The sequence below is a fragment of the Callithrix jacchus genome, chromosome 7 (genome assembly GCF_049354715.1).
Source record: "Callithrix jacchus isolate 240 chromosome 7, calJac240_pri, whole genome shotgun sequence".
Classification (NCBI taxonomy): domain Eukaryota; kingdom Metazoa; phylum Chordata; class Mammalia; order Primates; family Cebidae; genus Callithrix; species Callithrix jacchus.
In genome coordinates, this window is record NC_133508.1 from 50,533,189 (window position 1) to 50,547,683 (window position 14,495).

Consider the following 14,495-nt stretch of genomic DNA (forward strand, 5'->3'; position numbering starts at 1 on the left):
ATTTCAGGTCATTTGGTCATCCCCTGCCTCCAGGTAGGCTCTGGAAGCCACATCTCATCTTTGCCCAGACCTCTTCTGTCTTCGCTTAGAGTGGACTTTTAAAAACCTGACCCCAGTCCCTCGTGTTGCTTGCGGGGAAGCCGCTGGGGCACTGGCCTTTGCTTTGAGAGGAGGGGGTAGTCAGGGTAAAGGAACCTCTGCTCCGGGTGCCAATAAAATCTCCATAAGATTAGCTGGGAGCATATTTATTGCTCATCTGAGCTAGAATTACCTTGACTGACAGCAATTTCCTTAATAACCAACGCCTGTAAACAAAACGGCCTCTACCTGCGCCCCTGCGCTGTGCGGGCACTGTCTCCTGTTCTTGGGTCTCCCTGGACTGCCCTGGCAGGGCACCCACCTTCTAACCTCCTGCTCTCCCCGACTGGAATGTCTCCCTTGCTGGAGGGTGGGACCGAGCTGCTATTTAGAGTTGTCTGTTGCAGGAAGTCTGGGAGGTGAGTCACTAAAAAGCAGCCCCAGTTCAAAGTGCTGATGGGACTTGCCTCCCGCCCCCTGCACGCTCCCGGGGCCGGAGGAGCGAGAGCGAAGCCGGGAGCTGCCCTGTAATCTGGGGCAGCCGTTTCCAGCCCGCGACTTGTTCAGGCGGCGATTCCTGGCCTCACCCCGGAGATTCTGATTCAGCAGGGCTGGGTGCGCTGGGATCGGCGCTTTTACTGCTGCGCCTGGGTGAGAAAGTCACTTCGAAAAACGCTGATCTGCGGGGAGGGGAGGCTGGGATTGCCTCGTCACCTGCAAAGACCTAGATGGGGGAGAGGTTCTGCAGGTGAGGATCTTCCTTCTGGGTGAATTGGGTAAGGCCACTGGAAGAGCAAAAGGCTGGAGAGGCTTAGGATGAGAAACTGCCCTACCCTGAAGGCCTGGATTTGGACACTTACTCCTTCCCGTGACCTTGTCATGGGGGTTCTATTACCCCATCTTCCGGGTTACCCAGCCAGGAAGTGCAGGAGGGAGGAATCCCAATCCTGACCTCTTCCCACACTGACCGGACGGGAGAAGTGGAGGATGGAGCTCAGCTAAGGGTTGCAGAGACTCCCCACCGCCTCCAAGAGTCTGACCAAGGGCGGACCACTGTCCCTGTCTGACCCAGGGCAGGACTCTATTGTGGTGACGGCCTCCTCCCATCTTCGAGGACTGTAAAGATGGGAAAGAGATTCCAGCCTGGGAGAGACAGGCCTTTCCCACCCAGCAGCGGCTGGTGTCCGCCAGGCCTGCGAAGAAGCCTGGAAAGGTCTGAAGACAGAACCAGGCAGCAAAAGCGGGCTTTGCTCATCTGTTGTCCTCGGAGCCGCCTAGTGGCCCAGATAGGACACTGCGCCTCCAAGCTGCCCAGCCTCCAGCCTCCCGGCGCTCCTAACTACCTGTGCTTTTCTTCCAGGTATTTCTCTCCTGTAAGGTTAACACCCCAAGTCGAAAAGGGCTTGTGTAGAGCGGAGTCCTCCACCGCCGCCCCCCGACATACTTTTATGGATGGGGAAACTAAACCCAAAAGATATTAAGCAACTCATATACAGAGATATGTGATCACCCCAACTAGCCCACCATGGACAGATGCCGTACCAGCTGGGTAACCCCTAAATCCTGCTTACATATCTCCAGTTTTGTGCCTTGGAGGGAGGGCAGACAGTGGGTGGGAAGAAGGTGGAGAACCCAAATTGACCTTTCCTGCCTCAAGCCCTTGACACAGTTTCTGATTTAATTTCCTTAACAGCCTGGGGAGGCAGGCGTCATCGTGGCCATTTATCCCAGGAGGAAACAGGCTGGTCAATTTAGGTAACTTGTGCAAGGCCATGCAACCTGCTTCCCAAAAGGCTTGGGATGAAATCAGAGGGAAAAAGAACATGTCAGCCAGTCCCAAAAGGTAGTTCCAGAAGCTGGCCTGAGGTGGACAGTGGCTTTGTTTTCTACTTGGTCCATCTTGAGGATGTGGTTTTTGTGGGCCTGGAGGTTCTTCGGGCCGCAGATGCCTCTCAGCATCAATTGCTCGGAGAAGATCTGTCACCTCCTCTCTTGCCCTCCTCCCTGGGAAGATGGGACCAAGGAGGCAGTGTGTGTGTGTGTGTGTGTGTGTGTGTGCGCGTGAGCACGTGTACACAGTTCAGCAGGCTGGCCCTGAGGTTCGCTGTGGCCTGGCTTCTGTGAGAACAACATGGGACACATCCTCCCTGCCTTTCCCTCCCTCCTCCAGGTGCCCCTCCTGGAATTTAACTCAGAGCAAAGTTTGAAATTTCATATCCCAGGCCCGTCCCTGAAAAATGTGAAAGCAGCCTTTCTGGGCTTAAGGGAAGAGGTGAGCTGCAGTCGGGAGAAATTTTTTCATGGCTCAGCCCCCTCAGTGCAGCAGGGTTCCACACTCGCCCTGCGATTCCTGCACAACAAGCCTGTTAGAAATGCAGAATTCAGGCCGGTGAGGTGGTTCACATCTGTAATTCCAGCACTTTGGGAGGCTGAGGTGGGTGGATCACCTGAGGCCAAGAGTTCAAGACCAGCCTGGGCAACACTGTGAAATCTGATTTCTATAAAAAAATTCAGAAATTAGCCCGGTACAGTGGGGTACACCTGTAATCCCAGTTACTAGGGAGGCTGAGGCAGGGGAATCGCTTGAACCCGGGAGGTGGAGATTGTAGTGGGCTAAGATCACACTGCTGCACTCCAGCCTGGGTGATGGGAATGAAACCCAGTCTCAAAAAATGAAAGAAAACAAAAAAGAAATGCAGAATCTGGCTGGGCGATCACGAGGTCAGGAGTTCAAGACCAGTCTGGCCAACATGGTGAAACCCCATCTCTACTAAAAATACAAAAACTAGCTGGGCATGGGGGTGCGTGCCTGTAGCCCCAGCTACTTGGGAGGCTGAGGCAGAATTGCTTGAACCCAGGAGGCAGAGGTTGCAGTGATCTGAGATCGTGCCACTGCACTCCAGCCTGGACCACAGATTGAGACTCTGTCTCAAAAAACAAAAGAGGCCAGGTGTGGTGGCTCACACCTGTAATCCAAGCACTTTGGAGGCCAAGGTGGGTGGATCACCTGAGGTCGGGAGTTCAAGACCAGCCTGACCAACATGGTGAAACCCCATCTTTAAAAAGAAAAGAAATGCAGAATCTCAGGCCCCACCCTGGCCCTCCTGAATCGGGCTCTGCCTTTTACTGAATGTGATACCCAGGTGTTCCTTTGATCACTGCGATTTGAAAAGCACAGAGGCTGGGTCCTGCATGCCAGGAGGAGGACTTTGGGTTTCATCTGCAGTACGATGGGGGGCCTTTGGGAGGGGGGTGTGGAGCAGAGGGCAGATGTGATAGAATCTCTGGTTTTGGAGCCTGCTCCGGCTACTGGGTCCAGGATAGCTCTGGGAACCGAGCGGATATGGGGAGAACAGTGAGGAGACCATTGTTACTCAGGCCAGGGATGGCCACGGGCTACCAGTTCATGATGGGTGGAGAGTGACACCTGGGCCTCTGCTGCCATGAACCCTCAGCTCAGGGACATTGGGGTGAGGATGGGGCCCCTTCCTTCCTTTCCCCTCCCAAGGGACTGCAGTCATGGGAGCCAAATCCCAGCTCAGCTCACTGCTGAGCTACTCTGCCCCGCTTCTTACCCTTCCTCCAGCTCTTGAGCAGGATTTTAATACCAACCATTTGGTGTGATTGACACCCACAAATGCATGTGCGCACACATGGACTCACACACGTACATGGCTTTATGGGATGATTGGCTACTTTCCCCCGAGCAGAACAAGCTGGCAGTGTTCAGCCAGGGAGATTTGGAAAACCTCCTGGTCTGGTGGAAAACAGCGTTCCCCAAAGTTTAACATCAGCTGTTCTGGAGGGGCTCTTCACGGAGACAGGTTCCTGGGAAAATATGAGTGTATGTGATGGCCAGCGGGGAGGCTTGCCTGGCCAGAGGCAACAGAGGCGTCAGGTGAGGGGACCGATGGGGGCCAAGGTCCAGGAAAGCAGATCCGCAAAGGCCAGAGATGGTTTAAAACCCTCATAAAACACCTCCTCTGCCTAATACAGAACATGCGCCAAGAGGACTCATTTTCTCCTCGGCGAGGCCTGGTGGGCACATAAAAGCAGGTAGAAAAGCTCCTCTCAGTCCACAAAACACCTCCCCCGCCCCCACCCCCGCCACAGGTGAGTATTTTCCATGGAATTGCATCTGTCTCTTCTGGGCACTGGCTTTTTTTTTTCTTTCATTATTGTTTGGAATCCCAGGCCACAGCAGCAGGGAGGTAGGTTCTTTTGGCTCATGGGAGCGGGTGCTGGGGCAACCGTGTTTATTCTGGCTGCCAGGGTTGGGTGAAGACGCAGGCGGGAGCCAAGGCTGGAACATGGCAGGAACACGGAAGGGTGGGAGGGATGTACTTAGCAAGGGAACAGGCCCCAGGGTGTCACCGTGTCACCTGAGAAAGCTTGGGTTGAGGCCAGAGGGCACCCAGGGGTCCTCACCTGCATCCTGCCTCTTGGTCAGTCATGTAATTCTAAACCAGGGCATGGAGGATGGGTTTGAGGTTAGCATGGCTGAGGTCAGATCCAAGCTCTGCCATTTATTATCTGTAAACTCGGGCAGATGATTTGCCTCTCCGAGTCTCAGTTTCTCCATCCCTTAAAGTGGGAATGTTGCCACTACTAAGATAACATCTTTGCAGGGCTTGGGTGGCGCCTGGCAGGGAGATGCCAGTGGGCATTCATTTCCCTCCCCTGGCTTCACGTCCTCAAGAAACACTCTTTGGGGTAGGAGCTAGGGCTGAGGGGGGACCCTGGAAGGCAGAGGGACAGAGAGTCATGGGGGTGGGTGGCAGACAGAGTTGGGGCCTTGGGAACACTAAATCCTTACCCTAAACCAGGAGTTCGAAGACCTTTTTCTTTCTTATTTATTTATTTATTTTAGACAGTCTCACTCTGTCACCCAGGCTGGAGTGCAATGGTGCGATCTTGGCTCAGTGCAACCTCTGCCTCCCGGGTTCAAGCGATTCTCCTGCCTCAACCTCCTGAGTAGCTGGGATTACAGGCATGCGCCACCACGCCTGGCTAATTTTTGTATTTTTAGTAGCAGTGGGGTTTCACCATATTTGGTCAGGCTGGTCTCGAACTCCTGATCTCGTGATCCACCTAGCGGATCTTTTCTCTAAAGGGCTTTGTGGACCCCATGGGTCTCTGTTGAAACAACTCACCTCTGCTGTTCTAGCATCAAAGCAGTGAGCAACTGGACCTGCAAGAGTGTGGCTGTGCTCCAATGAAACCTATTTACCGACAGGCATTTGATTTTCATGCAACTTTCACATGTCATGAAATATTCTTGTTTTGATTATTTTCCAACCATTTAAAACTGAAAAGTACTCAGCTTGCAAACTGAACAAAAAAAGGCAGTGGTCCAGATTTGGTCTGTGGACTGTTTTCAGTTTGTCAATGCCTCCCCTCTACCACTAGCAAGCTAGCAAACCAACTTCAGTCTCTCAAGTCCTCAGAAATGAATGAAGCAGCCTTTTGTTGTTCCTTTTTTTTAACAAAGTCTTATTGTTACCCAGGCTGGTGCGTGTCATGGCTCACTACAGCCTCCACTTCTGGGGCCCAATCAATCCACCACAGCTGGCTAATTTTTGTACTTTTTTGTAGATATGGGGTCTCCCCATGTTGCCCATGCTGCCTCAAACTCCTGGGCTCAAGCAATCAATCCGTCTTGGCCCCCCAAAGTGCTGGGACTACAGGCATGAGCCACCACACCCGGCCTAACCCAGGTTTTAATAGCCACTGGAAGAAGAAGCTCTTAAAGAGGTCATGCAGGAGACTGATTTCATTGAGAGATTAAAAAAAAAAAAAAAAAGGCAGGAGTGGTGCCTCATGCCTGTAATCCCAGCACTTTGGGAGGCTGAGGCGGACAGATCACAAGGTCAGGAGTTCGAGACCAGCCTGGCCAAGATGGTGAAACGCCATCTCTACCAAAAATAGAAAAATTAGCTGGGTGTGGTGGTGGGCGCCTCTAATCCCAGCTACTTGGTAAGCTAAGGCAGAAGAATCACTTAAATCCAGGAGGCGGAGGTTGCAGTGGGCTGAGACCACACCATTGCACTCCAACCTGGGCAACAAAGCGAGACTCCATCTTAAAAAAAAAAAAAACACCAAATGCGTGACTCTAGTGATGGATTTGTCATCACAAGGAGCTACCATTTATTGAGTGCTTCCCACACTGTGGTACTTCATCTCCTTAAAGGTAATGTCTCATCTTGTCCTAACTGAACCTAACCTCATCTGTGATGAGGACAGACAGCCCCAAATGTTCAATAACATGCCCAAGGCCACTGCTTGGAGTGGCGGAGGTTGTAGTGAGCCACGATAGCGCCACAGCACTCCAGCCTGGCTACAGAGCAAGACTTTGTCTTGAAAAACAAACAGACAAACAAATAAACAAAAACATGCATGTTGGCCAAGCATGCTGGCTCACACCTGTAATCCCAGCACTTTGGGAGGCTGAGGCAGGCGGATCATTTGAGGTCAAAAGTTTAAGACAGCCTGGCCAACATGGTGAAACCCTGTTTCTACTAAAAATTGCAAAATGTGGCCAGGCATGGTGGCAGGCGCCTGTCATCCCAGCTACTTGGGAGGCTGAGGCAGGAGAATTGCTTGACCCCTGGAGGCACACTGACCAGGTATGGTGGTAGCTCACACCTGTAATCCCAGCACTTTGGGAGGCCAAGGTGAGCAGATTGCTTGTGTCCAGGAGTTTGAGATCACCCTAGGCAACATGGTGAAACCCTGTTTCTACTAAAAATTGCAAAATGTGGCCAGGCATGCTGATGTGTGCCTGTAGTCCCAGCTACTTGGGAAGTTGATGTAGGAGAATCGCCTGAGCTGGAGAAATTGAGGCTGCAGTAAGTCATGGTCGCGCCACTGTGCTCCATCCTGGGCAACCGGAGTGAGCTCCTGTCCAAAGCAAAAAACAAAAATGTGCACACTATTGACATTATAGTACACTGTTAAAAATTTAGAGCACAGGGTATAGTTGGGAGTTGTATTAGTATTATTCTTTAGCTGCCTGGGAATAGAAGTCAATTTTTCCATATTTATAGGAGTGAATTTTTTTTTTTTTTTTTTTTTTGAGACACAGTCTTGCTCTGCCTCCCAGGCTGGAGTACAGTGGCATAATCTCAGCTCACTGCAACCTGTTTTTCCTGGGTTCAAGCGATTCTCCTGCCTCGGCCTTCTGAGTAGCTGGGATTACAAGCGCCTTCCACTGAGCCCAGCTAATTTTCATATTTTTTAGTAGAGGGGGTTTTGACATGTTGGCCAGGCTGGTCTCGAACTCCCAACCTCAGGTGATCCGCCTGCCTCAGCCTCCCAAAGTGCTGAGATTACAGGTGTGAGCCACCACGCCAGGCTGGCAGTGAAATCCTTATAGTGTTAGCATACAAAATGGAATCACCAGTCTGATCCTGTTTTTGGAAAGAAAAGGCCTGTAGTACCATTTGGTCAGGATTTATTGTGTGTCAGGTTGTACACTAAATGCTTTATATTCATTTAATCTCATTTAATCAAAAGAACTCCCTGGAAGTCAGACCTACAGCCCCATTTTACATTGGTGGAAATGGAGAGTAAGCAGTCTGGCCAAGTTCATGGAACCAGTGAGTGGCAGATAGGAGATTAGAATCCAGCTTGGTTTTACGTCAAAGCCCATCCTCTCTGCTCTGAAGCTGTCTCTGTGTCTCTCTCTGTGAGCACACGCATGACTGCACACAGAAAAAAGACAGGAAGGAAACAGAATGTTTACAGTGGCTGCCTGCGGATGATGGCAATAGACGTGATTTTTATCTTATTTTAATGCCTTGTTACTACATATTCTCTATGTTTTATAATGAGTTTCTAGTAAGAAAAATCCACCATATGATCTTTCTGTAAAGGCATGCTTGTTTTACAGTCCTGGGGTGAGGCCATGGAGCCCCTGACCACTAAAACACTCTCCTAAAAAATAAGGCAGAGAGGGGAGCCAGGACCTGGCTTCTTGGAACTGCCTAATCCATCCTATAATACCTTGCTTTGTAGGAAAGTTCTGTGCATAAATCCCATAATGTGGCGCTGACACTGAGCCTCCCCAGAACAAAATCTGCTAATGATCACGGCTTGCCAGGAGCCTGCAGAAAGCGAGCAGACATGTCGCAACCCCCACGCCTGCCTCCTGCCTAAGCCCTTTCTAATAAGGACCCTTTTCATGAGTTCATAAAAACACCTTGTTCAGCTCATGTTGGGTCTTTACTTCATCTTAGTCAAACACTGAACGTCTATGGGGCTGGAAGGGGTTGAGGCCTGCCCTTTGGTTTTGGGACCCAGAAAAAAAAAGCAACAGGTTTTCAAAACCAGAAGTGAACACCTCTCTCCTCACCCCATTGCCTATCCTGTTGCCTCACCCCAGGATGGGACCTTTCTAAGGTTGCTTTAGAAACTGGAACAAAAAGTAGAACAGAGAGAGTGTGAATATTGGCTGCCCCACCTGGCACGGGTGCCTGGAAGTGGATGCTGCCCTTAACAAAATCTGGGCCGGGCACGGGGGCTCACGCCCGTGATCCCAACACTTTGGGAGACCGAGGCAGGTGGATCACAAGGTCAAGAGTTTGAGACCAGCCTGGCCAACATGGTGAAGCCCCATCTCTACTACAAATATAAAAATTAGCTGGGTGTGGTGGCTTGTGCCTGTAATTTCAGCTACTCGGGAGGCTGAGGCAAGAGAATCACTTGAATCCAGGAGGTGGAGGTTGCAGTGAACCGAGATCGTGCCACTGCACTCCATAAGACTCTATCTCAAAAAAAACAAAATCTGAAATGACTGAGCATTAGAGCGAAGTGCTGTGTGTCTCAGTTTCATTGGGTTTAAAATGAAGGTTGAATTCATTACCTTACAGGGCTGGTATAAGATCATGGAGGCTGCCTGATGCTTGATAGATGTTTTGATCGTCCTTCCCTTTCTCCCCTGCCTCTGCCATATTGCCCCTGGCGGTTACCTACTGTGGAGTTTTCACAGCTCAGTGCTGAAAAGTTTTAAACTCTAAGTCTGAAGACACAGAAAAGTTACAAAAATATAACCAAGAAGTCCTGTATCTCCCTCACTTGCGTTAATTAACATTTTGCATTTGTGTTATTTATTGGTCTATCCCCCCACCCACCCACCCATCCTCTACAACCTTTTACACAGCAGACATGATTGTGTGAGCCTCCAATTTTTTTTTTTTTTTGAGATGAAGTTTTGCTTTTGTTGCCCAGGCTGGAGTGCTGGCGTGATCTCGGCTCATCACAACCTCCGCCTCCCGGGTTCAAGTGATTCTCCTGCCTCAGCCTCCCAAGTAGCCGGGATTACAGGCATGTGGTACCATGCCCAGCTAATTCTGTATTTTTGGTAGAGATGGGGTTTCTCCATGTTGGTCAAGCTGATCTCAAACTCCCAACCTCAGGTGATCCACTTGCTTCGGCCTCCCAAAGTGCTGGGATTATAGGCATGAGCCACCTCGCCCGGCCAAATCCCACATTTTTAAGTGTATATCTCTTTTCTTTTCTTTTTTTAAGATGGAGTCTTGCTCTGTTGCCCAGGCTGGAGTGTAGTGGCACTATCTCAACTCACTGCAACCTCTGCCTCCTGGGTTCAAGCAATTCTCCTGCCTCAGTCTCCCAAGTAGCTGGGATTACAGACGTGAGTCGTCATGCCCGGCTAATTTTGTATTTTAGTAGAGATGGAATTTCACCATGTTGGCCAGGCTGGTCTCCAACTCCCAACCTCAGGTGATCTGCCTGCCTCGGCCTCCCAAAGTGCTGGCATTACAGGCATGAGCCACCATGCCTGGCCAAGTGTATAATTCTTAAAAATAAGAACTGCCTATGACACACCACAGTACGTTTTATCAAAATCAGGAAATGGATGTTGGTACATTACTATTATGTAATCATCTACTGACCTTATTCAGATTTCAACAGTTGTGTCACTAACATCCCTTATGACACAAGAAAGATAATGTTTCAAGTGGCACTTGGTTTCCATGCCCTCTTTTGATTCTTTATCTTTGGTGACCTTGACGTTTTTGAAAGGCACGAGTTGTTAGGTGCTGAACGGTGTCCCGTAAATTCATGTGTGGAAGCTCTAACCTCAGAATGTACTGAGAATGTGGCCGCTTTTGATGATAGGGCCTTTAAAAAAGCGATTAAGTTAAACTGAGGCTACTCTGGTGAATTCTAATCCAACCTGACTGGTGTCTGAACGGTAAGAGGAGATTGGGACACGCAGAGACACTAGGGGTGTGTGCGCTCAGAGGAAAGACCAGGTGAGGACACAGCAGAAGGTGACCATCTGCAGGCCAGCCAGAGAGACCTCAGGGGAAGCCACGCCTGCCAGTACCTTGCTTCAGGACTTCCAGACTCCAGAATGTGACAAAACGAATTTCTGTTGCTGAATCCCCCGGATTGTGGCATAAGGGGTCCTGGTAAAGTGATAACACAGATCACTATTTTGCAGACTTTCCCTTAACGTGGCCCCAGCTCATTTTTAATTATTTCTGCTTGCTACCCAATGTATATTCCTGGATGCTTCCTCCAACTAAAATTATCTGCTATCCCTATGGGCCAGCCTGTGCTAAGGAGTTTTCATGTGTTGACCCTCCCAGCAACCCATCCAGGTGCATACTGTGAAAGGAAAATATCTTGGGCCCCCACAACTACTAAGCTAACGGGAAAAGTCAAGCTGGGAACTGCTTAGAGCAAACCTGCCTCCCATTCTATTCAAAGTCACCCCTCTGCTCACTGAGATAAATGCATAGCTGATTGCCTCCTTTGGAGAGGCTAATCAGAAACTCAAAAGAATGCAATGCTTTGTCTCTTACCTACCTACCACTGACCGGAAGCTCCCTCCAGTTGTCCTGCCTTTCCAGACCTATGTTTATTTTCCATATGTTGATTGATGTCTCAAGCCTCCCTAAAATGTATAAAACCAAACTATGCTCCGACCACCTTGGGTACCTGTCATCAGGACCCAGTGAGGCTGTGTCAGGAGCACAGGTCCTCAACCTTGGCAAAATCAACTTTCTAAATCAACTGAGACCTGTCTCAAATGTTCAGGGTTCACAATACCATCTATTATTACATCCATTTTACAGATAAGGAAAACTGAGCATGGAGGAGGTGAAGCTACCCAGGCAATGGAGGAGCCTGTGGGCCAGAAGACTCGGACCCAGGAAGGGTAAACTAATTTAAACAATCACATAAACAAAACCCGAGGAAGAGGCATCTGCTGCTCTAAGAGTCCCATAAATCAGGTGTCATCACTGTAGAGTTTGTCTCTGTGGGGACTATATGGCTGTATTTCAAGGCTCAGTTCATTCAGCACCACTTCCTATAAGCTATTCTCGGGCTGCTCCCTTCCTCATGTCCAGGATTGGGTCCTACCCCTTTTTGAACCTCTTGGAATAACAATTGCTATTACTTGTTGGGGGTCTACTATACCCTCATTTCTGTTTTAGTGAATTTATAAGCACAGTCGTCCATTGGTATCTTTGGGGGGTTGGTTCTAGGACTTCTCAGATGCCAAAATTTAAAGATGCTGGCCAGGCGCAGTGACTGACGCCTGTAATCCCAGCACTTTGGGAGGCTGAGGCGGATGAATTACAAGGTCAGGAGTTCAAGACCAGCCTGGCCAACATGGTGAAACCCCCTCTCTACTAAAAATACAAAAGCAAATAGCTGGGCATGGTGGTGCGCACCTGTAGTCCCAGCTACTTGGGAGGCTGAGGCAGGAGAATTTCTTGAACTGGGACCCGAGAAGGGGAGGTTGCAGCAGCCGAGATTGCACCACTGCATTCCAGCCTGGGCTACAGAGTGAGACTCCGTCTCAAAAAAAAAAAAGCTCAAGTCAGAAGTCAGTTCCTGATATAAAATGGCATATTTACATTTAAGCTGCGTGTGGTCCCTTATACTTTAAGTCCCCTTTACATTACTTGTAATACCTACTACAGTCAGGTGCTGTGTAAATATTTGTTGTACCATGTTGTTTAGGGAATGACAATCAGAAAAAGGAAAGGCTGCACATGTTCAGAATGGACACCACTTTTCCCCTGCAGTTTTTTTGATCTGAGGATGGTTGATCCCTGGATTGAGTCTGTGACTGAATCACTGCACCCAAGAATGCAGAGATCTGACTGTGTAACTCATTTAATGCTCAAGACGGAAGCCACCGTTGCACAGTTACGGCAGGAAGAGAAATCTGACATGGCCGGCTCCATCTTGCTTCTGACCTCGCAGTCTGGCTGTCTTGGATCATTACTCGGCATAGGCCAAGTTAACTTTGGGAGAAACTTAGTTTATAGTTTAAATGATAGTAGCCCTTTGGAAAAACTAAACTGCCTTGTAAAATTAATGAAAGGCCATCAAGTTAGGAGGGCAGAGGGGCCCACATTCTGCTAAGATGTAGGTATAGTTACATGATTACCAGCCATTATTCCAGAGGCCACGAGATTTGCAACTTCCCCAATTTCTCCTGCAGATGACATCACCATTGTGGAACCTAGGGTTGGCCTTTGACATGTCTTCAGGGTTTTGTATTTCTGACTGCCAGATGGCCCCACCCAGAGGTTTTTGGTGGTCCCCACTCAGAAACAGACTTAGCGCTCAAGGACTGTTTTCCTAATTGCATCCCCAACCAATCAGCATGCCCCCTTCCTTTGCCCCAGCTTGCCAAACTATCCTTGAAAAACCAGCCGGGTGTGGTGGCTCACACCTGTAATCCCAGCACTTTGGGAGGCTGAGGTGGGCAAATCACCTGAGGTTGGGTGTTCGAGACCAGCCTGACCAACATGGAGAGACCCCATCTCTACTAAAAATATAAAATTAGCTGGGTGTGGTGGCGCACGCGTGTAATGCCAGCTACTCAGGAGGCTGAGACAAGAGAATCGCTTGAACCCAGTGTTAAAATGCATGCTTTGAATGAAGAAACCCCCCAAACAGGCTCTGTGTGAGCAACATGGCCGTTTATTCACCTGGTGCAGGTGGGCTGAGGCTGAAAAGGGCGTCGGCGAAGGGCAGTGGGATAGGAGTTGGTTTTATAGGTTGGGGCAAATATTTTGGGGCGGGGACAGGGGTGTTACGGAGTAAGATCAGTTACAGTGGTGGAGGCAGGGGCAAGGAATATACATTACCTTAAGTTCACTTACCATGGCGGGTGGGGTAAGATGTAAGAGCAGTTAAGATGGCAGGGTGGGGCTGGAGTATTCACATTATTATAAGAACAGTTAAGATGGCAGGGTGGGGTGAGGAGTATTCACATTATCATAATAACATAATAACTCCCAACAGCAGGGTGGGAAGAGAAGCTTAATGTCTGGGGAAAGCTCTGCTGGGTGATTACGGATCATGGCAAACACCGGCGGGATTGGGGGGTGATCAGCAGAGGCAGGCAGGACTTCAGACTTTCTGGGTCCAAGCTTGCACATGGTGGCCTGACAGCCAGGAGGCAGAGGTTGCAGTGAGCTGAGATCACACTGTTTCACACAGCCTGGGCAACAAGAGCAAAACTCCATCTCAAAAAAAAAGTAAAAAAGAAAAACTTTTAACCTCTGAGTCTTCAACAAGATTGATTTGTGTAATAACTCTGTCTCCTGCATGGTATGGCTAGTCTCAGATCAATGAAACACTTTCTCTACTGCAATGCCACAGTCTCAGTGGATTGGCTTTGTCTGTGCAGCAGGCAGGAAGAACCCGTTGGGTGGTTACAGAACAACCCAATGTAAGTGGCATGTACCGACTCACTTTTCCACATCGAGGAACTGAAGATAGAGAGGAAAAGTAGCCTTGCAGAGAGCCTGCGACTTTGACAGCACCTGGAGCTGCGCATCCTGCTGCAGCAGCTGGCGTGTCTGACTGTGCGCAATGGTCACACCCCACACTTACCCACACACCCCTTGCATTCCACGTCTGATTTGCCCTTGCAGGGGGGGACCCAGGCCAGTAGTGTGAGCTAAGCTCAACCTGCCAGGCCGAGTAGGTGAAAGAAGCCCAGTGGAAAGAGCAAAACTTGGGCAAAGGCGCCCCCAGCCGCAGAGGTTTCTGGCCAGAAAAAGGACAACCCAAAGATCCCATAAAATGACAGCCCCACTCTGCACTCCACGTCTCCTCCTTTGCCTTTTCTCCGGTGCACTTCTCATTGACTTGCTATATTTAATTTGTCTGTTTATTGTCTGGCTCTCCCCTTTGGAAGTCAGCTCCCCAAGGACAGAGATTTGTCCCAGAACCCAGAACAGGGCCCAGCCCATAGTCTGTGTTGAATAAATATTTGTTGAGTGAATCCATTCTCATTATACAGGTAAGAAAACTAAGGCTTGGGAAGGTCAAGTCTCCAGGCCAAAGTCATGGTGAGAGGCATTGAGTCTTTCACTAAAACCCCCCGGGAACCTCAAAAGGTTCCACACGATGTTTCC

At 49.6% G+C, this 14,495-nt stretch overlaps 1 protein-coding gene and 1 long non-coding RNA gene across 4 annotated transcripts in view; one reads left to right on the forward strand and one right to left on the reverse strand.

The window, feature by feature from the left end:
- DHRS3 (dehydrogenase/reductase 3) overlaps positions 1 to 440 on the reverse strand; it is a 56,087-nt gene extending 55,647 nt beyond the window's left edge. The window contains exon 1 of one of the 3 annotated variants that reach the window (XM_078330403.1): positions 401 to 440. The gene's annotated coding sequence lies outside the window, so the exon portion shown is untranslated. Of the gene's footprint in view, positions 1 to 271 lie in introns of all 3 variants that reach the window. The other 2 variants (XM_078330404.1, XM_002750297.6) reach the window with 2 other exon arrangements.
- A 96-nt stretch (positions 441 to 536) lies between these two features.
- On the forward strand, positions 537 to 13,631 carry LOC128932580 (uncharacterized). Its single transcript, XR_008482581.2, has 2 exons — positions 537 to 1,438; positions 11,184 to 13,631. It is a non-coding gene; the product is annotated as an uncharacterized LOC128932580 (long non-coding RNA).
- Positions 13,632 to 14,495: the final 864 nt, after the last annotated feature.